We start from the raw sequence: 24,101 nt of genomic DNA on the forward strand, positions 1-24,101 counted from the left end.
ACCCACTATGTTATCATACCCTCCTCCCTGCTGACAGTAGAGCAGATCTACTATACCCAACTTGGGTACCATCTTTGACTCTCATTCCACTCTTAAGCACTGACCGGAATTCCCTGGCCCCACCCAACACAGGCCTCTGGATATCCAGTAAAGGAACAGACACTCCACTAAGCCACAGAGGAATAGTTCAAAGGCGAAAAAATAGTTCAGAGAAGAAAACCAGCAATCCATGGAGAAAGGACAGTTTCTTCAACAAATGGTCCTGGGAAAACTGGATTTCTACATGCAGAAGGATGAAACAAGACCCCTTACACAAAAATTTTATACCTAACACAAAAATCCACTCAAAGTGGATCAAGGACCTAACTCTACAACCAGATGCCATCACATTACTAGAGAACACTGGGGAAACTCTGCAAGACATTGGCATTGGCAAAGAGTGAGGGAATTGTGGTTGTCTTCTTGGAACTGTAGTTATGAAATATATTAAATCTGTTATGTTTATATTAACAATTATTAAAAAATTAAAGATCTCACAATATGATCTAAATTAAGGATTCCCGATTCAAAAGACTATGTTGTACAGTTAAATTTATATTGAAATGTTCAGAAAAGGGGCCAGCACTGTTCCATAGTGGGTAAAGCCACCACCTGTAGTGCCAGCATCCCATATGGGCACCGGTTCGAGTCCCAGCTGCTCCACTTTCAATCCAGCTTTCTGCTGTGGCCTGGGAAAGCAGAAGATGATCCAAGTGCTTGGGTCCCTGCACCCACATCGGAGACCTGGAAGAACCTCTAGGCTCCCGGCTTCGGACTGCCCAGCTCCATCTGATTTGGGAAAGACCTCTCTCTCTCTGCCTCTGTAACTATGCCTTTTGAATAAATAGATAAATCTTTTTTAAAAAGAGAAAGGTTCTTAGAAGCCAAATCTATAAAGATAAAAAATAGTTGTATGGTTGGCCAGGAGATTGGGAGAGTTGTGGGTACTGACTGAAAATGGACATGAAGAATGTTTTTGATGTAACAGGAAAGTTCTAAAACTGAATTTATTCATTGTTTAAGAGTTTACTATATTTACTAAAAATTGTACCCTTAAGTTGAGTAGATATGTTGTAAATAAATATTGGGAAATTCAGGACTTAAAAAGAGTGGAAGAAGAACTTACAGAGTAAGCATGCAAACCTTGAGTCAAGTGCAGCTTGAAGAGAATATAACAGAAAATGAAGGAGTTGCAATGGGGTCTTGTCTCATATGCATTTCAGCAGACATGTGTTTAGACTGAAATGCACCTGCAGACAGCATGAAGTAATTATTTGCCCCTATGTGGGCACAGACTCCCTCAGTAGAAATGTTACAGCCAAAAATGCAGACTGCTACAGGGATGAAGATGGTAGTCTCCAGGATGATGGCCATGAACTTTGTGTAACTCCTGAGCACTGAAAATGTGGCTGGGGAGATTGAGGAGCCACCTTAAAATGCAACTTAATTTAAAGGAATATTGTTTGGGCCAGCGCCGTGGCTCAATAGGCTAATCCTCCACCTAGCGGCGCTGGCACACTGGGTTCTAGTCCCGGTCGGGGCGCCAGATTCTTTCCCGGTTGCCCCTCTTCCAGGCCAGCTCTCTGCTGTGGCCCGGGAAGGCAGTGGAGGATGGCCCAAGTGCTTGGGCCCTGCACCCCATGGGAGACCAGGAGAAGCACCTGGCTCCTGCCTTTGGATCAGCGCGGTGTGCCGGCTGCAGCGTGCCAGCTGTGACGGTCATTGGAGGGTGAACCAAAGGCAAAAGGAAGACCTTTCTCTCTGTATCTCTCTCTCACTGTCCACTCTGCCTGTCAAAAAAAAAAAAAAAAGGAATATTGTTCAATTTAATTTTATGTGAGTTACATTTAAATGGCCATATTTGGGTAGTAGATATAATATTGCATAGCCTGGAGCTAGGGGAAAGGATGAAAAAGTGAGACCCATTTTTGGTTCTCTCCTTGTAGCACTGAGAGGGGTCCAGAGCCCCGCAGTGAGAGAACAGGATGTCCACATTGCTTTCTTCAATCCCTTCCCCAGAAAGAGATAAGAAGGACAGAGTTCTCAACACATTTTTGTCATGGAGGGAGCTTGGGCAGGGGTAAAGTGGGGATGGAGGTCTAGTTGGCCTTATCTCATGCCCTTATAGACCTTGGACATCACCTTGAGGTGCTCCTGCAAGGGGTTATTTCTTGTGCTGTGTCGATATGGCCCACTGCACGCAGCTGGGACTCTGCCTGTGGAATGGGAACTGGGGAGACACAGGCTTCACAACTCACACCCAGTTCCCTGCTCCTCCTCTGCTTTGTGTGCCTCAGCTTGGGAGCTCGTGCACAGAGACACCCAAGTCTACCTGGTGGGCCTGGACACTGCCAAGGTGGTGGGGAGTACAGAAGCAAGTGACAGGTACAAGAAAGGAAAGTCTAGATTGGCATCCAATAAGCAATACAGCTATACTCGGGTCTCATGGAAAATGTGTTACCTACCTTGAGATACATCTTGGAGTACAGCATATCTGTAACTATTATGTGATTATGAAATGAATTTGAAGTTGGGAAAATGCAATTAATTACACTTACTACTCTCTCTGAATGGTTTTGTTATCAGCATGCAAGATATGGCACAAAGAAAGAAGACAATGACAAATCAAGGTGATGCTTGGGGTCCTATGTTATGTATGCAATACAATCTCACACTGAACAAAGAGAGTTCAAACACTTTGCACTCTGTCATAAGGCAACAGAAGGGGGAATCATGAACTGAATGTTATAGTGTTACCCTGGATGTCCCCTGTTCTTTGTTGCCAGGCACAAAGCAACACAGGAAGCATTCATGCCTACAAATTACCATATTTGGAACTGTTAGACACTGTGCAAAGGGGAAAACATTAAAAAATACACACAAAAGGGGAAAGTATTGATAGCTAGTAAGAGAAGGAGAAAGCACTGAGAAGGGAGATGTGGTAGATCCAGGATTCCAGATCAGCATGCCACAGGCCCTATATCCCAGTCAGGGTCAGGGTATGAGACCTGCCCTCTGGGCTCTGCACCAACAAGAGGAGGCAGGAGAGGTCAGATATAAGCATGTGACATTTCAGAAACAGAGATCCTGAATCACTACCCTCCTGTCCCCTGTGACTTATTGAAAGTATGGATGTGTTCCAGTTGTGGGCCCCAGAAGACACTGCATAGAGAGCCTGATGGGACACGTCAACAAGATGGAGACTGGAACAGGGATGAGGAAGGGACAGACTGTGCAGAATCTTTTTTTAAAAATTTTATTTATTTATTTGAGAGGTAGAGTTACAGACAATGAGAGGATGAGACAGAGAAAGAGGTCTTCCATCTGCTGGTTCACTCCTGAAATGGCCACAACAGTAGAAGCTGAGCTGATACAAAGCCAGGAGCCAGGAGTTTCTTCTGGGTCTCCTACATGGGTGCAGGGGCCCAAGGACTTGGGCCATCTTCCACTGCTTTCCCAGGCCATAACAGAGAGCTGGATGGGAAAAAGAGCAGCCAGGACTAGAACCGGCATCCATATGGGATGCCGGCGCTTCAGGTGAAGGATTAACCTACTGTGCCATGGTGCCGGTCCCAGAATCTTTTCTAAAAGATTTAAAAAATTTATTTACTTGTAAGGCAGAGTTACAGAGAGACAGAGGGAGACACTTGGGCTGATCTGAAGCCAGGAGTCAGGAGCTTCTGGGTCTCCCACATGGGTACAGTGGCCCAAGCACTCAGGCCATCTTCTGCGACTTTCCCAGGGAGCCTTAGCAGGGAGCTTGATCAGAAGTGGAGCAGTCGGGACTGCACATGTATGGAATCCAGGTCCTGCAGGCAGCAGCTTTACCCATTACACCACAACGCCAGCCCCCACGCAGCTATCATGATTGCAGATGCCTCAAGCTGCACACACCGTGGCTATTACAAATACCTGTGACAAATCAGAGAGATTATGCTTTTCCTCATGACAATGTCAAAATGGGGTATTAACAGATTTAATAATTAAGCACCACCAGGAGTCAGGAATAACTTGAGAATGTTGTATTTTATGTTTCTGTGAAAACAGAAGTGACATTTACTTCTGGCATAAAGCTTTTATTCGGTGCTGAAATGGAATGACTTCATCAGACATGACTCATTTCTTTCATTGGTGTTTACAAATCTCCATCCAAAGAATTTAACCACTCCTCACACCTCATGAATGTGATGGAATCGGGTGCTTTCCTAACTCCACATATTAATCTTACACAAGTTACTATATTTTCAAGGAGAATACTGCTTTTTATGTCTTTCACCTGTGTACATGGCAATGACGTTTGAATGAAGGTGATATTCAGGTTTGCAGGTCATCCTAAGCCTCTCTGTGGGTTACCTGATCAGGACGTTGGCCCCTTTGTCAGTGGTCAGAAGTGAGGTTGTGCCTGGGGAGCATGACCTTATGGCTGGAGTGTGAAATGATGATGGACTTCGAGAATACTGTGCCCCTACTGGTGGCCTCCTGGCTAGGATCAGAACTGCACCACACCCTCCGTGCCCACATGAGGAGGGGACCATGCTGCTCACCACAGGGTGGGGTAGGAAATTGGAAGGGCCCAAGGCCTCTTCTTTGAGAGCTGGGACAGACACGGGTGAGTGATCGTCACCTGAAACAGTAACAGTGGCTACCTAGGAATGAGGCAGAAACTACAAAGCAAACTGCAGTTCTCAAGGAGAATGAAATGTAAGGACCCAACCCTTTCACAGAAGTCTCACCTTTGCCACAGGCCAATACTTCCCATATTACACAAAACAAAGTGCTTTCTTGTGGGGACAAGGACAGGAAATCCACCTTTAAGCACACTGGGCCCCAGCACAGCTGTGGTCCAGAGCCCCTAGTCCTCATCCTCTAAGAGCAGCTCTAGACAGCACCACAGTCCCAGCCCTTCCTTACTCCTCTTGCCCTGGCTCTTGACCTTGAAACTGGACCCACAGGCAATGTGCCATTTCATCTTTCTTGACCGTGGTACACACACACACACACACACACACCCCATCTTAGCCTCATTTAGCCTTTGGAAACCATAAATTTCTACAGTTAAATGATGATAAGAGAAGTTCCTGACTCCCAGGACTATTGTAGGATTAACTGAGAAACTAAGGACAACAGCAGAGCACAGTGCTCAGTTGCAGTCAGCTTCTTATGACTGACAGCCATGGCTGATTCTTTATGATGAAGCACCATCTTCACCACAATCGTCATCATCAACACCACCATCTGCATTTGTCAAAGAATAAGGTGCCTTTCAAAAGGGCTTTTGCTGTCCCAGATAAGCTATGCAATGCACTCAACAGGAAAGGAGTGTAACAGGGACACACTCTGCTGTGTTTTCTCTGTGGGTTTTGCTTCTCACTTTTGTCTGTCACTTAGGCCATGTAGGTCTACTTTCCCCAATTTATTGTCAACTGTCCATTCACGTAAACTGTATCTTAACAAACATTTTCCAGGTTTCAATATTTTGGCCCACATTTTTTCATTTAATTTCAACTATGTTCTCTGTAACAATGAATATATCAACTCTAACCTGCTTTTGTGAATATGCTTCATCTTTACAGATTAAATATCTCATCTGCTTCCTGCCAGCTAGCATAATAGTTTATCCTTCTATGATGTAATATTACTCAATATATAGCAAGACTAGGGATCAAGATCAACAAGCACAGAGGGAGACACTAAAACAATTTCCTACATTGCAGACACACAGTGATACTTCCCTGCAAGGAATTCAAAAGCATTTTTATTCACTGGCTGTACAAGAGCAAGCAGGATGTGGGTGGGCCTCTGATAGGGCAATTGGCAAAGAGCTCTGGTAGGACATGGAGACTACTTCTGATTGGGTTGTGAAATAGGATGCACAGGGTTGAAAAACATCTTATATGGAAGGTGAAGGATTACACTTGGACAAAGAGAGGTGCTCTACAGGATACAGCAGGAATGTGTGCACAGGAGCAGGCCTATGAAATATGATCTTTCAGGAAGGGAAGTACCCTCTTACCTGACTGGACATGACTGTGAGAGACATAAATAGGCAATGATGAGCAGAGAAGAGCAGCCCAGAGCAGAGGATCCTAGATTGGGTGCTGTAGAGGTGAAGAGTCTTTGAGAGTGAAAACATGAATAACCACATTCCACTTTCATTTCAGATCTACCATTTGAGTGTTGAAGGTGAAGAGCTTATTGCTCGGCCTGCACCGTGGCTCACTAGGCTAATCCTCCGCCTTGCGGCGCCGGCACCCCTGGTTCTAGTCCCGGTCAGGGCGCTGGATTCTGTCCCAGTTGCCCCTCTTCCAGGCCAGCTCTCTGCTGTGGCCAGGGAGTGCAGTGGAGGATGGCCCAAGTCCTTGGGCCCTGTACCCCATGGGATACCAGGAGAAGCACCTGGCTCCTGCCTTCGGATCAGCGCGGTGCGCCGGCCGCGGTGGCCATTGGAGGGTGAACCAACCTTTCTCTCTGTCTCTCTCTCTCTCACTGTCCACTCTGCCTGTCAAAAAAAAAAAAAAAGAGCTTATTGCTGCTGTGCACACATTCCTGCTGTATCCTGTAGAGCACCTCTCTTTGTACAAGTGTAATCCTTCACCTTCCATACAAGATGTTTTTCAACCCCTTAGGACATAAGGAGGATGTTCTAGTCCAGGTATGAGGTGATGACTGCTGCAACTTCCAACAGTTCAGGGAAGATGAAATGAAAATCATGAGTGAGAACCACATAGAAGCTGACATGGAGCAAATGCACAGAGACTCCTTTGTGAAAAGATGGAGGGCAAAGGCTTGGGGGCTGCTGCAGTTTTGTTGGAGCTGCTGCACGGATGGACAGTGGTTACATGAACTTATTTAAGAGCCTCAGACACAGAACACTATGGGAAATAAGAGAAGGAAATGTAGGGTTGGTGCTGTAGTGCAGTGTATTAAAGCCCCAGCCTACAGTGCCGGCATCCCATTTGGGCGCTGGTTTGAGTCCCGGCTGCTCTACTTCCAATCCAGCTCTCTGTTATGGCCTGGGAAAGGAATGGAGGATGGCTGATGTGCTTGGGCCCCTGCACTAGCATGAGAGACCTAGAGGAAGCTCCTGGCTCCTGGCTCCTGGCTCCTGGCTCCTGGCTCCTGGCTTCGGATCGGTGCAGCTCCAGCCATTGTGGCCACTGGGGGAGTGAACCAGAGGATGGAGGACCTCTCTGTCTGTCTCTGTCTCTCTCTCTCTCATTCTACCTATCGCTCTCTGTAACTCCTAGTCTTTCAAATAAATAAATTTTTAAAAAGCAAAGAGAGAGAGAAGAAAATGTAATATGTTCAGCTTTCATCAAGTTGGAGGAGTCTGTGAGATTCCAAAAAGAAGAACAACGGGTAAAGGGAAGTAAACTTTGCAGTTGTGGGTTGACCTTCACCGGAACAGCAACAAGGATGCACAGTGTGGAGCCTAGCCACCTTGCGGAATCAATAGAGGAAATCAGTCCTTTCAGGAGATGAGACTGCCCTGGATCCCATGGAGAACCTCTCAGTCTCAAGGCCAAGCATAATCCACACCTGTGATCAACTGTACCTGTGGAAACAGATACATGGACAGATTAGAGGAGATGCTTAGAAAGATGGACTCATAGAATGGGAAGGCATGAGGATACCACAGCAGATACGAGGACTGGACCTCATACACAAGAACAGCTGAGTCCATGCCTATAGCCAAAGGAAATTTCTGCCCTGGAGTCTTCTGGCCACTCATGGCCTTCCTCTGACCTTTCTTCCCTTTCTCTAACTTAGAACCTTAACAAAATGTCTTGTACAGTGCCTAAACGACCAATGCTTAGTGTTGTAAGATCATCTGCCACTCACGATTGTCATGCAAAGTGGCCTTCATGTCTTTCCAATGTGACTTTCCTAGGATGGGGACATGAAGCACAAAGTGAATTGAAAAGAAACACTGAAGAGTGGGACCCTTAACCATCCTCTAAATTGTCTCAGTGGCAATGGCTTCTCTCACCTGGTGCCTCCATTCTGTAAAAGTGGAAGGCAGAGGGGAGAAGAGGTCCCCTGACATGTATGTAGGGGCTGATACCTGGAGGATAATCAAGGACACTCACCCAGCACTTATTTAAGGAAGCCCAATGTGTGCACATGGTCCTTACATCACATCTATTTTTCACATGTGTACATGTATAGTACTGCTACTTCTCATTGCCCAGTCTGTAAAGGAATTCTCTTTCCTCTTCATCTTCATCTCCAGGACAGTGGTCATCATGGAGAAACACATAGCGTGAGGCACAAAAACCCTTCCAAAACAATGGCAAGCAATTTCTATCACACAACTTTCCAGCTCCATTTCCTTGTTCTTGTGGGAAACACACAATTTCCCTTTTCATTCATGCACTCTCATTCTTGCTGACCTTGATTTGACTGTACATGTGAGAAGTACCACTTTTTCTCTCCCAAAATATATTGCATGTATTTCAGTGTTCTCTGATAAGGGTGGCAGTAGTTTACAGATTATTGGATAACTCTTCCTTAATATGACAGATGATAATAATAGGGACATCAACAGAGCTCTAGCTGTCCAGGAGATTAGGAGAAGAGGGTCTTTGAATCCTCAAGCAGGAGATGGGACATTGCAGCTGGGGCCCCTCTAGACTGCATGGCAAGAACAGAATTGCTGGCCCCTGTAGCCAAGGTGTCTATGAAATCTCAAGGACACAGCTATGCCCAACCACCAAGTATGGCTCAGTTGCAAGCAGGACAGACTGCCACAGTGTCGTTCTTCATTACCAATGGCTAGATTGTGAGATCATTGTAAATGCTCCTAGGCAACTGAAAACATAAACCAATATTCTCTAGAATGGGGTTCCAGATGATAATAAAAAAAAGCCATCTGACAAATCCTGTCAGATATGTTGAGCTATAGAGAGGAAAGACACTTCCAGTTCATTGAAAATTTTCACAAACACTGGATTCTCATAGATGTATGGGTCAGGAAAGGCCACAAAGCATTTGACACTGACTTATGTATTTGGATGTTGATCCTTCAGGGCTAGGTCCTCCTTTCCTATCTAAAAGCTGCCTATAGTGCCCCAAAACTCTCTGATGTAGGAGCTTTGTCACCTGAAAAGCTTGCAGGAATGACATGAAGCCATCTCCAAGTGACAGACTTTGATACCTTAGTTTTTAAAATTGTTTTAAGATTTGTTTTGAAAGTCAGAGCTACAGAGAGTGAAGGACAGAGATAGAGATCTTCCATCCACTGGTTCACTCCCCAGATGGCCACAGTGGTTGGGGTTGAGCCAGATCGAAACCAGGAGCCAAGAGTTTCCCATGTGAGTGGCAGGAGCTCAAAAATTTGGGCCATCCTCTGCTGCTTTTTCTAGGCCTTTAGCAGGGAGCTGAATTGGAAGTGGAGCAGCAGGGACATGACCAGTACCCATATGGGATGCCGGCATCACAGGTGGTAGCAGTGCCACTATGCCACATCAGCTTCCTGGAAATATTAATTTAACAATAATGGTTGTGGCACTGGTGTAAACAGCCCAGCTTCCTCCTCCAAAATTCGAGATGAATCTGAGCTTGTGTGTTCTGCATAGTCTCCCAAAGGGTACCCAGGATACAGTGCCACTGCCCATAGTGGCAACTTCCTGGATCACACTCACCTTACATGGCTGCCTTACTTCAAATTTTCACCTCGTCACACCCCTCCAGTGCTACTTGGGATTTCTTCTCAAAGAAGCTACTTGCACTCATAGGCTTCTCTCACGACTGCTCTAAGTCATTCCTCACCTGCACACCCTGTATGTTAATTGGCACTCACACAAGAATTTCTACCCCAAAAGTTAATTTCATGTATGATCCTAGTTATTTTGAGCAACATATGAAAGACATGCTGTTCACCACTCTTTATCTCAAGGAATGTTTGCTTGCCTTGTGATCTACATTTTTCTTTTTCTAGATTGATGAAGTACATCAGGGGTATGGAAGTTCATAGATAATAGTACCAGGAATGACCATGTACTCACCTCTCAGCTCGGCAAATGAAACTTCTAGCTGTTAGCTGAAAAATCACAGTGGGCGTTTATTCAGCAACTCAAACTGAACATTCCTGACCTGGCTGTTCCACAAGCCTGAGTTTGGTAGCAAATTTCTTCCCATTTTTCTTCCCTGGTGAGTACATGAACTGAGTTACGTTGAAAACAATACAGATTTAGGAGTGGTTACTTATCACCTTGAAAATCGAAGAACACCAGCTAATAGCTAACAGATTTACTTGTTCATCGAGGAAAAATATAGGCTGCTATCTACATACAGGTAGGGGAAAACAGTGGGGTTCTTAATCACTCCGGCATACCTCAGGTACAGTGTAGGTTTGCTTGCTCTTGGCTGAGGTTTCCCTAGCCATACTACAGCCTTGCTGAAAGTCCTGTTATGCGGGAAGAAGCTTACAGAGCATCTTCAGAACATTGCCAGTTTCCTTGGGCCTCTGCAGACACTGTCAAAGCCCATGAAAAAGGGAGCTCCAATGGTCCTTCAAGGGGCACAGTGCTTAGCTTGGGCTTTGTGTCTCTGAGTTGTCAAAGAAGCTGAGCATAAAACCAAATCATTTTATCCCATTCCCCTCCAGATGCCACCACTCTGGCCACCTCTTGGTTCCTTCTTCTCTCTCACCATTATCAATCTCGTAGTAAGCCCTACCTATGACTTTTTTTAAAATCATGCATAGATATTGAAAAATCTTTTGTGACTTTAGTTAATACCCACCAAGTACTCAGTAATTTGTGTGTCCTATCCAAGTGATAATCACAACTCCCATCTTTCAGAGTCAAAGTTCTTTGCATCCACCGCTCAGGTTTGACTGAGGCTGAATACCACAGTGGCAAAGAGAGTGAAGTGTATGGCAACACTAACACTTTGGCTCATCTACACCCTGCCCCTCCTCTTTTTAAATATTTATTTGTTTACTTGAAAGTCAGAGTTACAGACACACACATACACACACACACAAACACACAGATCTCCTCTCTGCTGGTTCATTCTCCAAGTGGCTGCAGTGTCCAGGTGTGAGCCAAGCTGAAGCCAGGAGCCAAGAGCTTCATCTGGTCTCCACTTGAGTAGCAAGGGCCCAAGTACTTGAGCTATGTTCCATTGCTTTTCCCAGGCCATTAGCAGAGAGCTGAATTGGAAGTGGAGCAGCCAGGACTCAAAGCAGCACCCATACAGAATTGTAGGCAGAGTCTTTTATGTCACAGTACTGGCCCCTGCCTCTTCCTCTTGTGTAACCACTTGTCTGACAAGGTCTGTTGAACATAAGGAGGGAGGACAGGTCAGGGTCACGATAAGTCTATCTTAACTTCATGAAGTTTGGTGGGTATTTATGTCTGATTTTATTCTCCTAAAGGGGTGCATATTTAGGAATCCCCATCCCTGGGCCTTAGCCACAGCAGTTTTCTGACAGCTGGCCTCCATGAAGATCTCTTGAGAGAACTCTTTATTACCACCCAGCCACTCTTACTTGAAAAGTATCTGTGATTCTTATGTCTTCTTCTGTGGCCCCCAAATGTCAATACTTCCCATCCCCCTTATTATTTTGAGGTGCAGGGCACTCCCCCTTGGACATCTGACTGACCATCCAGCCTCTCTAATACCCTCTGCACTCCCAAATACCATAGATTCTGCTGTGTTTATTGGGAAGTGCACTCTCAAACCTCAGGGGTCAGAGACAAAGAGCTCACGTGAACAAAAACCATAGCAAGCCTGCAGATGAGATAGTACAGCTTCAAACTTCCACAGTTCCATCATGGGGAAGGATGTGCTGATTAATACCTTGGGCTTCTCCTGCTCTACAGGGAGCAGAGATGGGGAAGTCTCAGGGTGTCTAGGCAAAGGCCTGATCCACCCTGGTGCAGTCTGTGTCTATATGCACAGCCTCTAATGAAAGCTGCACCATTTCTGTGTCCCCCCCAGCTGTCATCCAAGGAAGAAGTTTAGCACTTTGGGTGCCAGGCTGGAGTTTAAGGAGCCCACCATCTCCCTCCTGAGACTTGCTGTACGTGTGCTGTTAATGACCTGGGTGTGGCTTTCACCCATGACTTCTTGTTCCCACAGTGGCCTCAGCAAGACAGCTTGACTAAGAAAGTTCAAAAGAGTGCCTGAAATCCAGAACAACCTGCAGAATAAACAGCACATGGCCACAGATCCCCTCTGCACCTCCAAATCTTTCTCTCTCACACACACACGCACACACGCACACACGCACACACGCATTTGTTCATGGGATTCTACTATGAGACCACATTATAATATAAATGTCCATCTAACTTTATCTGTCAAATAAATTTAAAAAAAAGAATATAAATGCCAGGGGTTGGGGTTAGTGCTGGCATCCCATATGGGCCCAAGTTCAAGCCCAGGCTGCTCCTCTTCTGATTCAGCTCTCTGCTATTACCTGGGAAAGCAGTAGAAGATAGCCCGAGTCCTTGGGCCCCTGCTACCCACTTGCGAAATCCAGAAGAAACTCTGGGCTCCTGGCTTCTGACCGGCCCAGCTCCGGCCATAGAGGCCATTTGGGGAGTAAATCAGGTGATGGAAGATCTCTCTGTCCCTCCCTCTCTCTCTCTGTAAATTTTTCCTTTAAAGTAAATAAATTTTTTTAAAAAAATCATTGCCTAATTCAAGATCACAAAGAATCAGTCCTGTGTTTTCTGAGTTTTATAATTTTTATTCTTTCATCCATTCTGACTTAATTTTGTGTTGGCATGAGGCAGAGATCCACTTTACACTTATGTCTATAGATATTCAGGTGTCCCAGCACCTTTTGTTGAAAAGACTGTTTTTTTTTTTCCCATTAAATAGTCTTTGCATCCTTGTAGTCAATCAGTTGACCAAAGACTTAGGTTTTGTTTCTGTATTCTCAATTCTAATTCATTACTCTACAATGGCTACCTTTTTGCTATTGCTAAGCTGTCTTGATTACCATAGCTTTCTATTAAATGTTATATTGGGAAGTGTAAGTCCCTTAACTTTGGTAATCTTTTTCAGAATTCTATTCTTGGATTCCTTTGTATTTCCATATGAAATTTAGGATCAGCGTATCAATTACTACAAAAAGAAATCTGGGATTTTAATGAAAATTGCCTTGAATCTGAAGATTGACTTGAGAAAGATTGCCATTTTAATATCAAATCTTCCAATCTACAAACAGGAAATATAATTTTGTTTATTTAGGTGGTCTTCAATTTCTATTTTTTTAAAGATTTTATTTATATATTGCAGAGGCAGAGTCACAGACAGTGAGAGAGAGAGAGAGAGAGAGAGAGAGAGAGAGAGAAAATCGATCTTCCATCCACTGGTTCACTCTCCAAATGGCCACAATGGCCAGAGCTGAGCCGATCCGAAGTCAGGAGCTTCTTCTGGGTCTCCCACACAGGTGCAGGGGCCCAAGACTTGGGCCATCTTCTACTGCTTTCCCAAGCCATAACAGAGAGCTAGATCAGAAAAGAAGCAGCCAGGACTAGAACCAGCACCCATATGGGATGCTGGCACCGCAGGTGGAGTATTAACCCACTATGCCACAGCACCATCCCCATCTTCAATTTCTGTCAGTTATTTTAGTTCTCAGTGTATATGTTTTGCACTTCTTTGTTAAATTTATTCATAAGTATTTAATCCAATTGCTATTGGCTATTTAATTGCAAATTGAATTGTTTTGGTGGGCCGGTGCTATGGCATAGATGGTTAAGCCTCCACCTGCAGTGCCAGTAACCCATATGGGCACTGGTTCGAGTCCTAAGTGCTCCACTTCTGATCTAGCTCCTTGCTAATGCTCCTGGAAAAGCAGCAGGAGGTGGCCCAAGTATTTGCATCCCTGCACCCACGTGGGAGATCTGGAAGAAGCTCCTCACTCCTGGCTTCGGTTTGGCCCAACCCTGGCTCAACGTTGCAGCCATTTGGGGAGTGAACCAGAGGATGGAAGCGCTCTCTCTCTCTCTCTCCTTCTCTCTATTTCTGCCTTTCAAGTACATAAATAAATATTTTTTAAAAATGAATTGCTGGTCGGCGCCGCGGCTCACTAGGCTAATCCTTCGCCTTGCGGCGCCAGCACACCGGGTTCTAGTCCCAGTCGGGGCGCTGGATTCTGTCCCGGTTGCCCCTCTTCCAGGCCAGCTCTCTGCTGTGGCCCAGGAGTGCAGTGGAGGATGGCCCAAGTCCTTGGGCCCTGCACCCCATGGGAGACCAGGATAAGTACCTGGCTCCTGCCATTGGATCAGCGCGGTGTGCCAGCTGCAGCACGCCGGCTGTGGCGGCCATTGGAGGGTGAACCAACAGCAAAAGGAAGACCTTTCTCTCTGTCTCTCTCTCTCACTGTCCACTCTGCCTGTAAAAAATAAAAAAATAAAATAAAATAAAAAAATGAATTGCTTTCTTAATTTCCTTTCATATTGTTTATTTCTAAAGTGCAGCCATACAACTGACTTATTTGTTTATCTAAAAGCTTGCAACCTTGCTTCACTCATGTTTGTGCTTTAATAGTTTTTTGACACAGTATTTATTATTTTCTATGTACAAGATGATGTCATTTGAAATTATTGTCTTAGTCTATCTTTCCCAGTCCAGATACCATTTTTTCCTTTCCTTGCTTAACTGCCCTAACTAGAACCTCTGCTACTATGATCAGTAGGTGTGGCAAGACCAAATACATTTGTCCTGTACCTGATCTTCAGGGGTATACATTTTCCTTCACCATTATATAGGATGTTAGCTGTATGTGTTCCTTCTATCCTTTATCAGATTGAGAGAGTTCTAATTTCAGTTTATTTCATGGTTTTGTCATGAAAAGGGGTTGACTGTAAAGAGAAGGAATATTGCTCAGGAGCCATGAGATCCACTCCCAACTCCACCTCTTCATGGTTTTGCTACATGTCCACAGGGTTCAGGCTATGCCAACAACACATAGATGAAATCACCCAGTAACTTGGAGATTCTGTGATTTAATGACTCTTTGGTATAGATTAGTTGCACCCTGTAGTAAAATGGTGTTCATAAAGTTATAAAATTATTTGACCAAAATTATTTATTAATATTTGGACAGTTATTTCTCTAAGCTTATAATAGCATTGCTTAAGCCGGCGCCGCGGCTCACTAGGCTAATCCTCCGCCTTGCGGCGCCGGCACACCGGCGTCTAGTCCCGGTTGGGGCGCCGGATTCTGTCCCGGTTGCCCCTCTTCCAGGCCAGCTCTCTGCTGTGGCCAGGGAGTGCAGTGGAGGATGGCCCAGGTGCTTGGGCCCTGCACCCCATGGGAGACCAGGAAAAGCACCTGGCTCCTGGCTCCTGCCATCGGATCAGCGCGGTGCGCCGGCTGCAGCGCGCCGGCCGCGGTGGCCATTGGAGGGTGAACCAACAGCAAAGGAAGACCTTTCTCTCTGTCTCTCTCTCTCTCACTGTCCACTCTGCCTGTCAAAAAAAAAATAGCATTGCTTAAGATGACATATATTGGGCTGGCGCTGTAGCATAGTGGGTTAAGCTACTGCCTGCAGTCCCAGCATCCAGTTCAAGACCTGGCTGCTCCGCTTCTGATCCAGCTCTCTGCTATGGCCTGGGAAAGCAGTAGAAGATGGCCCAAGTCTTGGGTCCCTGCACCCACGTGGGAGACCTGGAAGAAGCTCCTGGCTCCTGGCTTCGGATCAGCTCAGCTCTGGCCACTGTGGCCATTTGGAGAGTGAACCAGTGGATGGAGGACTTCTCGCTCTCTCTACCTCTCCTTCTTTCTTTGTAACTCTGACTTTCAAACAAATAAATACATCTTTTTAAAAAAGATGACATATATCATTAAGTGTATTATCTATTATGGATTAATTCATGATAGAAATTTCCAAGCCAGTAGGAAAAGAAAAGAAATCATTAACAATTACATTAATACTTTGGTGTTAAGGTTTGGATAATAGCTTAGATGTCCCCCCAAAGGCCCATAAATTGTGGGCTTGGTCCACAAAGTAATTGTTAAATGATTAATGCTCGTTATTAGTGGATTAAGGGTGGAGACTTACTAGAGTTATGCCATCTAGTAGGTGGACCCAGTGGGAATTCTTTGTGTCACTGCGAGCTTGTTTTTGCAAGGGAGTTCTTGTGAGAGGGTTGATTATTTAATGAGTTCAGCCTAACTTCTCTCTGTGCTTCCACAATCCACTCTTGTTGTTAGATACCAGACTAATGAGGCCACTCAGTCTTGGACTATGGAGCTCCAGGAAGTTTGCCAAAATAAACCTTCTTACTTCCTAAGTAACTACTTTTAGGTATTTTAGTTAAAGTGACAAGCTGACTAATATAACTGGTGTTTCTCCTTCCATTATTTGCCTTTTATGTGTAAATTTTGGAGAAGAGGTATCGAAAGGGACACATAGCCTCCAGTACAATAATAATGAGGGACTTCAATACCCCACTTTCATCAATGGACCTGATCAACAAGACAGAAAATCCACAAAGAAACAACAGAGCTAAACTACACTAAGGACCAAATGGGCCTAACTTCATCCCACAACTGAAGAATATACATCCTTTTTTTTTTAAGATTTATTTGAAAGAGTTACATAGAGAGAGAAGGAGAGGCAGAGAGAGAGAGAGAGAGAGAGAGAGGTCTTCCATCTGCTGGTTCACTCCCCAACTGGCTGCAAAGGCCAGAGCTGCGCCAACCCGAAGCCAGGAACCGGGAGCCTCCTCCGGGTCTCCCACGTGAGTGCAGGGGCCCAAGGCCTTGGGCCATCTTCTACTGCTTTCCCAGGCCATAACAGAGAGCTGGATCAGAAGAGGAGCAGCCAGGAATTGAACCGACACCGATATGGGATTCCAGCACCATGGATGGAGGCCTTATCTACTACACTACAGCGCTGGCTCCAAAATACATGTTCTTTTCATCAGTGAATGAAAATTTCTCTAGGATAGACCATATGCTAGGCCATAAAGCACATATGAACAAATTTTTAAAAATTGAAATAATACCCCGTATCTTTTTTGACAACGATTGGAATGAAGCTGAAAATTAACAACTTAAAAAACTCTAGGGGACAGCTTTGTGGTGCAGCAGGTTAAAGCCCTGGCCTGAAGCGCCACATCCCATATGGGCACCGGTTCTAGTTCTAGCTGGTCCTCTTCCAGTCCAGCTCTCTGCTATGGCCTGGGATAGCAGTAGAAGATGGCCCAAGTCCTTGGGAGCCTGCACCCACGTGGGAGACCCTGAAGAAGCTCCTGGCTTCGGATTGGTACAGCTCCGGCCGTAGTGTCCATCTGGGGAGTGAACCAGCAGATGGAAGACCTCTCTTTCTGTTTGTACCTCTCTCTGTAACTCTGTCTTTCAAATAAATAAAATAAATCTTTAAAAAAACCTCCAGAACATATGTAAACACATGGAGATTGAACAACATGCTCACAAATGAAAAGTCGATTATAGAGGAAATCAAACTGGAAATGAAAAAGATCATGGAAATGAATAAAGATGACAAAACAAGATATCAAAATTTATGTGATAAAGCAAAAGCAGTGTTAAGAGGGAAGTTTATAGCAATCAGTGCCTACATGAAGAAATTGGAAAGGCATCATAAATGATCTAACAATGCATTTAAATGACCTAAAAAGAAAAACAAAGAAAACCCCAAATGACTAGGAGGGAAGAAATAATTAAAATTAGAAAATAAATTTAAAAAATTGAGACCACAAAAGCTGTACAAAGGAGGAGACATGAAGAGCTGGTTTTTTGAAAAAATAAACAACTGATATACCATTAGCCTAACTAGCCAAAAAAAGGAAGAAGGTCAAAATAATAAAATCAGAGGAGATGTTTCAATGGACACTACAGAAATATAAAGATATACATGCAAACAGCTATATGCAAAAAAGTTGGAAAATCTAGAAGAAATGGATAGCTTTCAGGATACGTACAATCTACCAAAATTGAGTCATGCAGACATAGAAAATATAAATAAGCCAATAATGAAAGTGGAGTTTGAATCAGCAATGACTGCCACAACAAATAAAAGCCTAGAACCAGATGACTTCACTGAATTCTCTGAAACTTCTAAAGAAGAACTAATTTGGGGCTGGTATTGTGGTATACCCAGTTAAGCCTCTGTCTGTGACACTAGCATCCCATATAAGAGCTGGTTCAAGCCTTGCTGCTCCAATTCCCATCCAGCTCCCTGCTAATGTAGTAGAGGATGGCCTAGTGCTTGGGCCCTTGCACCTGCGTGGGAGACTCAGAAGAAATTCCTGGTTCCTTGTTTTGTCCTGGCCTAACCCCAACCATTGAAGCCATTTGGGGAGTGAACTAGTGGATGAAAGATGTCTCTCTCTCTCTCTCTCTCTCTCTCTCTCTCTCTTTGTAACTTTGTCTCTCAAATAAGTACATAAATCTTTTAAAAAGTTTTTAAAAAGAACTAATTCTATTTCTTCTCAAACTACTTAAAACAATTTAAATAGAGGTAATCCTCCCAGACTCCTTCTGTGAGGCCAGCATCATGTTAATTCCTAAACCAGAAAAAGAGGCAACAAAGAAAGAGAACTACAGACCAATATCCCTGATGCACATAGATGCACAAATCCTCAATAAAATACTAGCTAATTAAATCCAACAACACATCAGAAAGATCATTGATCCAGACCAAGTGGAATTTATCCCTGCTATGCAGGGATGGTTCAACAAAGGCAAATCAGTAAATGTGATACAGCACATTAACAAATTGAAGAACAAAAACCATGTGATTATTTCAATAGATGCAGAGACAGCACTTGATAAAATACAACATGCTTTCATGATAAAAACCTTAAGCAAATTGGGTATGGCAGGAGCATTCCTTAACACAATCAAGGCAATTTATGACAAACCCACAGCCCGCATCATATTGAATGGCAAAAACGTGGAAGCATTTCCACCAAGATCTGGAACCAGACAAGGATGCTCAGTTTCACTATTGCTATTCAATATACTTCTGGAAGTTTTAGCCAGAGCCTTTAGAAAAGGAAAAGACATCAATGGATACAAATTGGAAAGGAAGAAGTCAAAATATCCCTGTTTGCAGATGATATGATCCTATATTTAGGGAAACCCACAGACTCCACTAAGAGACTATTGGGACTCATAAGAGAGTGGTAATGTTGCAGGATACAAAATCAACACACAGGAATCAATAACCTTTGTGTACATAAACAAAGCCATGGATGAGAAAGAACTTCTAAGATCAGTCCCACTCACTGATACAGCTACAAAAAATTAAATATCTTGAAATATATTTGACCAAGGAGATGAAAGATCTTTACAATGAAAATGACAAAGCATTAAAGAAAGAAATAAAAGGAGATAGCAAAAGCTGGAAAAATATTCTGTGTTTGTGGATTGGAAGAATTAATTCCATCAAAACGTCCATACTACCCAGAGCAATTTATAGATTCAATGTGATCCCAACAATATATGTCATTCTTCTCAGATCTAGAAGAAATGATGCCAAAATTATATGGAATCACAAGAGACCCTGAAGAGATATAGCAGTCTTAAGACAACAAAAACAAAGCCAGAGTGGCTGGCGCTGTGATGTAGTAGGCTAAACCTCCACTTGCAGTGCTGGCATCCCATATGGATGCCAATTCATGTCTCAGCTGATCCTTTTCCAATCCAGCTCTCTGCTTATAGCCTGGGAAAGCAATGGAAGATAGTCCAAGTGCTTGGGCCCCTGCACATGCTTGGGAGACCTGGAAGAAGCTCCTGGATCCTGGCTTCAGATCAGCCCTGCTGTGGCCATTTGGGAAGTGAACCTTTGTCTCTGTCTCTGTCTCTCTCTCTCTGTAACCCTACCTCTCAAATAAATAAATAAATAAAATTTGATTTTAAAAAACCAAAATCAGAGGCATAATAATACCAGATTTTAAGACATACCACAGGGCACATATAGCCTGGTATTGACACAAAAATAAACATGTAGACCAATGGAACAGAATAAAAACCCCCAAAATTAATTTATGCATCTACAACCAATCTTTGACAAATGAACTAAAATTAATTCCTTCAACAAATGGTGCTGGGAAAATTGGATTTCTGCATGCAGAAGTATAAAAGAAGACCTCTATCTACAACTTATACAAAAATCAACTCAAAATGGATTAGGGACCTCAATCTATGACCTGCTACCATCAAATTACTAGAGAAGGACATTGGGAAAACACTGTAAGACATTGGCATAGGCATAGACTTCTTGGAAAAGACCCCAGAAATTAGGCCATTAAAGTAAAAATAGACAAATGGAATTATATCAAACTAAGAAGCTTTTGCACTACAAAGGAAACACTCAACAAAGTGAAGGGGCAACCAACAGAATGGGAGAAAATATTTGCAAACTATGCAACTGATAAAGATTTATGTCCAAACTCTATAAAGAGCTCAAGGAACTCAACAACCACAAAACATGCAATCCAGTTAAGAAATGGGCAAAGGACATGGACAGGCATTTTTCAAAGGATGAAATTCAAATGGCCAATAGACACATAAAAAAATGTTCTGGATCTTTAGCCTTTGTTCTTCTTGCCCCAGTTAGAATGACTCTCATACAGAAATCAAAAAACAATAAACACTGGAGAGGATGTGGGGGCAAAGGTACCCTAATACACTATTGGCAGAAGTATAAACTAAAATAGCCATTGTGGAGGACAGAATGGAGATTCTAAAGAAATTTGAAAATAGATCTACCGTATAACCCATCCATTCCACTCTTGGAAATTTATCCAAAAGAAATGAATTCAGCATATGAAAGAGTTATCTGTACCCCATGTTTACTGCAACTCAATTCACAATAGGTAGGATATGGAATCAACCCAGGCTCCCATCAACTTATTACTAGGTAAAGAAAATGTGGTGTGTGTGTGTGTATATATATATATATATATATATATATATATATATGCTATGAATGCTACTCAGCTGTAAAAAAGAATGAAATCCTGTCTTTTGCAACAAAATGGATGCAACTGGAAACCATTATATTTGTTGAAATAAACCAGTCACAAAAAGAATATCATGTTTTTCATGATCTATGATAACTAAGAATACAGCAAATGTTATGCATGTTTGTAAAATTGACATTTTGTGATTTGATTATTGGTATGGCCCTTGTCTCTACTGCTGAGATATAGTGCTTTTTGTTTTGTTTTGTTTTGTTTTCTTCTATTTGTTGAATTCTTTACTTTGTGAAAGGTTAAGCTTATGATTATAAAATAAACTGAAATTATGACATCATAAAAATTAAAAGAAAGAATAAAGGAAGGAGGATGGGGTGTGAGCATGGACAGAGGTAAGGGTAAGGTGGGAGTTGTCCTTAGGTTCTTAAATATGTAGATCTGGGCCGGCGCCACGGCTCACTAGGTTAATCCTCCGCCTAGCGGCGCTGGCACACCAGGTTCTAGTCCCGGTCAGGGCACCAGATTCTGTCCCGGTTGCCCCTCTTCCAGGCCAGCTCTCTGCTGTGGCCAGGGAGTGCAGTGGAGGATGGCCCAGGTGCTTGGGCCCTGCACCCCATGGGAGACCAGGAAAAGCACCTGGCTCCTGCCATCGGATCAGCGCGGTGCGCTGGCCGCAGCGCGCCGGCCGCGGCGGCCATTGGAGGGTGAACCAACAGCAAAGGAAGACCTTTCTCTCTGTCTCTCTCTCTCACTGTCCACTCTGCCTGTCAAAAAAACAAAATATGTAGATCTGAAATTCATGGAATTTGTTCAACTTATATCAATTTTAAAAATCATTTAAAAAAAGAATGAGCAATTGTGCTTATCATCAAAAGCAGTTCCAGGAGCTTTTTAAAAATATAGACAAAACCAAGTAAGGTGACAGTTTAAGGGGAGTAGATATACCATAAAAGCCACATACACAGAGAATTTCTTTAGTCTCCCTGTTTTTGTTTTGTTTTTACAAATGACACAATTTTTGGTTTTATTTCCTGTAGCAAAAGGGCTGAGAGGAGGAAACAATCTCCAAGAAGACTAAGGCCACATTCCCCTATTGTCTATGATCTGTATATCTTTCTGATAGGTCAAAAACTGTGTAATAAATTTGATAATGCACTCAAAAAACTGAGCAAATCTATTTAAAACTACTTAAGAAAATTCAAAGTGAGTTTTCTGAAACAGGATACCGTTTGGTCATCATTTTTGTGTTTTAATCCACTCTGACAATCTATGTATTTCAATTGGTCTATTTAGACCACTTATATTAAAAGGAATTATTTGCATGTTAGCCTCGAGTGTGACATTTTTTTATGTTTTCTAATAATTTTGTTTCTTGTTCATCTGTTTGTTTTCTTGCCTTTGTGTGTTGTTACTTAAACATTCTTTAGAATTCCATTTTTATTTATCTAGTGTCATTTAATGTCTATCTTTGTATAGTTATTTTAGTGAGTATCCTAAGTATTACAATATACATACAGTATTAACTTATTATAGTCTACTGACATAATTTTAAACCACTTCCATTTAGGTATATTCAAACTCATCATCTTTGAATATAAATGTCTTAAGTATTTCCTCTCCCTATATTGAGCACATATGGTGACATAATTTTTGCTTCAATCATCGAACACAATTTAAAATTTTTTGAGGACAGTATATCGTATTTACACTTGTTTTTATTCATTACAATTATTATTCTTTTGTCAAGTGTCATTGATCATTGTCTTTTTGCCTAAGAAATTTCCTTCAGTCATTCTTCAATGGTGTGTTTGCTGTTCACAACTTCTCTTTATCTTCCTTTATCTGAGATTCTTTATTTCCGCTTCATTCCTGAAGAAATGGCAAGTAGAAAGTGCACTACTGATCAGTCTTCTGTACCATATCATTCAGCATCTTTGATGCTTCTTTATTGTTACTTTATTTTTACTCAATTGTAGGTAGGGCAGTTGTCCAGTCGGTGTGTGTGAGTGTGCCGGTTCCGGTGCAGCTACACGGAGGACTGCCGAGGTGGTCAAGCGTGACGCTGACCAGGCATTTTGAGGGGCCCTGACCATTCAGGTCCGTCCCTCGTCTGACCGCTGGGCTGGGGTCAAAGGGAATCTGCGTGTTGCTGACTCTACGTTTTCTGAGTCACGACCTAAGGAAGAACCAGCATCTATCTCCCCGCTTCGTTAACAGGCCGGGTCGGGCTCGTTTGGGATTTTCGGTCCACGTAGGATAAAGAGGAGCCGAGCCCGTGAAGGGTTTTCGGGCCATCAGCAAAGACGGCGCTTAAGGCAAAGGAAAACCCGAGAGGTCCTCGCGCAGCGAGCGGCGGGCCCAGGGGACGCGGGGAAGGGGAGGTCGGCGAGGAAATCCACCAACACGGCTGCACACGCGGGCAGCACAGGGACCAGAAACGCCGGGACGCACGCGAGTGGAGCGAGTTGATGGCGCTCCGCGGTGCGGTCACCGCACGGCGCGAGTGGGAGAGACTAGAGCGAACTACTGTGGGCCGGCACACCGGGTTTTCTGGGGAGACGGTGGGGAGCCGGAGCAGAATGCACACCCAGGACCGCTTTCTGCGCAGAATCCGCACACCCGCCCAGACCCTGGGCAACGCACTCCGGCTGCGCCCCCGGGACTTTCGCTAGGGATCCGGGGCAGCACCGCCATCCCTGCAGCTCAGGCCTCAGGCTCCGCCCAGAAGAGCCCGGGGAGGCGGGGCTCTGTGGGCGGGCCCCGTGGGAGGGGCTGTCCCGTGGGTGTGGCTTGAAGGCGGGGTGGTGTCTGTGGGCGGGGCTGTGTGGGCGAGCAGGGCTGCTCCCATGGGCGGGGCTGTATGGGAGGGGCGAGGCCCGTGGGCGGAGCTGCGCTGGCGAGGCGGGTCCCATGGGCGGGGCTGTACAGGAGAGGCGGCCCTGGTGGGCAGGGCTTTGTGGGCGGATCCCGTAGGAGGGGCTGTCGCGTGGGTGGGGCTTGAGGGCGGGGCCGGTGGGCGGGGCTGTACAGGAGGGGTGAGGCCCGTGGGCGGAGTTGCGCTGGCGAGGCGGGTCCTGTGGGCGGGGCTTTAAGGGGGCGGTGCCGTAGGGCGGGGCCTCGGCCGCCCCGGTATCTCCAGTCCAG

The sequence above is a fragment of the Oryctolagus cuniculus genome, chromosome X, assembly GCF_051225735.1.
Source record: "Oryctolagus cuniculus isolate XC-2025 breed Fujian yellow rabbit chromosome X, ASM5122573v1, whole genome shotgun sequence".
NCBI lineage: Eukaryota > Metazoa > Chordata > Mammalia > Lagomorpha > Leporidae > Oryctolagus > Oryctolagus cuniculus.